The sequence below is a fragment of the Lutra lutra genome, chromosome 9 (assembly GCF_902655055.1).
Source record: "Lutra lutra chromosome 9, mLutLut1.2, whole genome shotgun sequence".
Lineage (NCBI taxonomy): Eukaryota > Metazoa > Chordata > Mammalia > Carnivora > Mustelidae > Lutra > Lutra lutra.
Genome location: NC_062286.1, coordinates 58,868,603 through 58,872,831, shown reverse-complemented (window position 1 = coordinate 58,872,831; position 4,229 = coordinate 58,868,603). Strand labels below are relative to the sequence as shown.

Genomic DNA, 4,229 nt, shown 5'->3' with positions numbered 1-4,229 from the left:
AATTCTGTACCTCAAAAACTTCATTTCTAGAGCCTCTGAGATTTTTTTTTTTAACCTCTTCCTCATGGTCATAAAATGGCTAACCTAGCTCCAGACACCACATCCACTTTCAAGGGAGAAAGAAAGGATAAAGAGACTGTGCAAGTAGTGTCTATCATTTCAATTAGAAAAATAAAAGCTTTGGGGCACCAGGATAGCTCAGTCGGTTAAGCATCTGACTCTTGGTTTTGGCTCAGGTCATGATCTCAGGGTCATGGGATCCATCCCTGGGACGGGCCCTGCACTCAATGCAGCATCTGCCTGAGATTCTTTTTCCCTCTCCCTCTGCCCCTCCTGCTTATGCTCCCCCCACCCTCTCAAATAAATAAGTATATCTTTAAAAAAAAAATAAAGGGATGGTGGAAGGTATTGAAGATGTTTGGACTGAAAGAGAAGCACACTAGAACATGACAGTCACCTTGTAGAATTGTCACATGGAAGGGACATTTGCTTCCTCTGTGCTGTTATAGAGAACAAGAGTAAGAAAACAGGCAGGAGACGTGAAGAGGTGCCCCACACCTTGGGCGGACCCTGCCCAGGCCTGGAGCTGGCCCTACAAGGCATGGCTGTCTTGTGAGGAAATGAGGGCCCCTGGTCTGGGAGTGGCCCACAGTGGCTCAGCCACCGCCATCAGGGACATCATCCATCTCACGGGAGATTGGAGTGATGAACATCTAGGACCTCTGGCAATGTAAAGAATCCCCGGTTTTCCTGTGACCCAGTTAGAAGCCGCCCAAAAAAGGGGGAGCTGATTTCTCTCCGCATTTTGCCATCACCACAGTGTCACTCTATCTTCAGCAACTGGGTGAAAGAGAGCAGCTTGCTTTCACAGAAATCAAAGCGCTTGTCTCTGCTCACATCCTCCTGGGCCTCTTCTCTCCTGCTTAGAGCTTCAGGCACGGTTTATCTGCTCAGCCTCTTGAACTTGGTGTACAGTTGAAGAAGGAACAATTCTTCCTAGCCGACGAATGCAGCAAGATCTCAGGCTGGGCAGAAGATAGAGCAGAAAATGTCACATTTTGATGCCAGTTCTCAAGTTTTCCTTGGGGATGAAGACAATACGTGATCTGTTTGATTCACACAGTCGTAAGACCCCTTTGGTTAAAAGACTTTGGTAGCTCTTCCAAGGCTGAACTAAGGAGAGTCATCATTATGATAATCTAGTCATTCTGTCCTGTCCTGTCAAGGAGACAATATTGAACCCACAGAACCTCTCTATTACTAGAAGTCTCTCTCCCCCAAACATAACTGTTTTCTCCTCATTGGTCCTTCATCGGCCATCGTTCGAATGTTTCATAAGCTTTCCTTCACATGCTCTAGGTTAGTGGTGATTTTTCTACTTCCGTCTCAGGAGGCTAAAGCCAAAAATGACCAGTCTGGGCTTGTTCTTCTCAGCCCTTCTAGCTATAACCCTGATTCTGCCACCCAGCACTTGCTTCAGAACGTGACCCACAGAACGGCCCCGGCAAATATAAAATGCCTTCAGGCAAAAGTGTGCTTTTCGGAATCTGAAGAGGGAAGCCATCGAAGGAGCTGTTGCTAAAGAGAAGAAAGAAAAGGGCACTGAGGTTAACGGCATGTCTAGCATTCTCTATCAGGCACTGTGTTAGGTACTTTAGGGTCAGCACTTGTCATTCTCCAACCAATTTGTACAAAATAAAGAGGAGTGTCCTTACAGGACATAAAGGGAAATGAAAGCTTCAGTGAAGTAGCTTGCCTGAATTTCCACACCTTACAAGATGGCAATTGGGTCTGAAACAAGCGTTTTGACTTTGTCAGTACATGCTTGTAGTACACAGGGTGGCTCAGCTGAGCCCGGATCTTAAGGATTTTAAAGCTGGCATGACAGGAAAGGAAGCAGGGCGGGGATGCCATGGGGCTGAGTGCTTTAAAAAATGACCAGTATTTTAAAAGTGCAGAGAGTTTTTTAGCTTTTAGATAGGGACCCTTCTATTTGCCTTTGGGAATGGGTACTCCTCGGTTTGGGGGACTAGCTAGCCCCAGCGTGGGCTTTCTGATACTGAGCACCACTTGCAGAACTTGAGGGGAATGGTCTCCTGAGAGACTTGGGGACCTGGCTGTGTGTGCAGCGCAAGCTTGGCACACATTAGAGAAGATACCAGGGCCAACCTCAGGGTGTGGGAGTTCCTAGGCAAATATTTTGTGGAGTCTCTGTCTATATAGGATGTTAGAATGTATGAGCAGGGACGCCTGGGTGGCTCAGTTGGTTAAGCAGCTGCCTTCGGCTCAGGTCATGATCCCAGCGTCCTGGGATCGAGTCCCGCATCGGGCTCCTTGTTCTGTGGGGAGCCTGCTTCTCCCTCTGCCTCTGCTTGCCACTCTGTCTGCCTGTGCTCACTCTGCGCTCTCTCTCTCTCTCTCTGACAAATAAATAAAAATCTTTAAAAAAAAAAAGAATGTATGAGCAAATACACATATCCATAGTAGACATAGCCATTTACCCATAAATATTCAGAACAATGGGCAGAAAAGAGGGACTTCCGTATGTGTGTGTTGTTCAGTCAGTACACCCGAAGATCCTTTATAAAGTCTAAGCACATAAAAAGGGAGCCATGTTGTTGTTCCGCTCAGTTCCAATGGATCTTAGAACTCTCTGTATTGAAACAGTATAGATCTTCCTACCTCTGCAGTTCCCTAGGATTGTTATTTAATACTGGTTATATCATTACTCATGGCTACATCATCCATCATGCTACCCACTGTCACCCACTCTCTCAAAGGTAGCTCTCTGCATCCTTGATAATGGCTACAAACGGTAGGCTTGCTCAGAGTATGCAGGAAAATGTGAACAGTAATTTGCTTTTTAGTCACATGAAGTTCACTGATAGGAAATTTACAGTGAAAGCATTAGAACATCTTCTGATTTTGTCTTCTCTTAAACTCATGAGGCCATAATCACCACATTCCTAGAATGGGATCTCTTTTAAGAGAAAGAGACCCCTGCCTTCCAAACATCTACCACCAGCAAGGAGGATAAGTGAGGGACCCAGGGGTGGGGCAAGGAGATTTTTTCCATGAGTGCAAAAAAAGTCAACCTTTTGTCCCGCAAGACCCACCTGGTAAAGCATGATGTCATTGATGGGAAAGACCTAGTAGCATTGCAGAGCAGCTGCTCACAGTTCACTCATCAGGCCTCTGTCCTGGAAGCAAGGCTCGACAGGGGTCCTAGAAACTACCCTAAATTTCAAGAAAAGTAGACCAAAGCAGGGGTGGAGGGAGTGTTGAGGCAGATGCCCCACTCTCCCACTCTCAGGATTTTAGACACTCTCTTCCCCTGTCCACCTGAAACTGAGCCACTCTGGGATGAGACGGTGTCTGCAGGAGGTGCTCTGTGCTCTGGGGCACCAGGACTGGGAGGGGAGGGACCACAGCCAGAAGTAGCTAGAAGGGAGAGAGAAATTCCATAGATTCTACACAGTGATGGCCACAGACAGACTGGGTTTGTAGGCTCATGGGTGATAGCTTTGTAAGGACTTCCAGAAATTCTTAGAAGACACTTTGGAGTGGACAGAAGTGGTCGGGCCACAGTGCTGAGATCCAGCAATCCCTTCTCATTTGGGAAATTGCAAGTTTGATCTCATTTTATACTCACAAGTGAGGGGACCCACAGAAGTTCAGTTAGGTGGTTTTTTAAAAAATCTTAGTTGCTATAGATACTCAAATATACTTATACAAGTAATTACATAGCACAAGATGTTTCAAACCTGCTTTTAATTAAACAGTACAGCATGGTTAACTTCCAAGATCAATGACTACTTGCTCATTTTATTATTTTAATTTTGGAGGTAAAGTTTACATATGGTGACATGCATGGATCACAAATATACAATTTGGTAAGTTTTACCAGATACATACAGCTGTGCAACCCCTACTCCAATCAAGATATAGACTTTCCATTGCTGTAGAAAGTTCTATCATCCCTGGCCAGCCAAACCCAACTCCACGGGCAACCACTGTTCTGATTTCTATCACCATGGATTGGCTTCATAGGTTCTAGAATGTCATATAAATGGAATCATACATTATATACTCTTTCATGGCTGGCTTCTTTCACTCAGTATGTTTCCGAAATTCATCCATGTTACAATGTACATTCATAGCTATTTCTTTTTTTGCTGAGTTTAGTCTTTTTATTCCCCCCCCCCATTGTATAGATGAACACAGTTTTA

General features: G+C 45.2%; 1 long non-coding RNA gene across 1 annotated transcript; it reads right to left on the bottom strand.

The window, feature by feature from the left end:
- Positions 1-1,519: 1,519 nt before the first annotated feature.
- LOC125110043 (uncharacterized) lies at positions 1,520-3,980 on the bottom strand. Its single transcript, XR_007130428.1, has 3 exons — positions 3,905-3,980; positions 3,117-3,237; positions 1,520-1,578 (listed from the first exon to the last, which is right to left on the bottom strand). It is a non-coding gene; the product is annotated as an uncharacterized LOC125110043 (long non-coding RNA).
- Between the last annotated feature and the right edge of the window lie 249 nt (positions 3,981-4,229).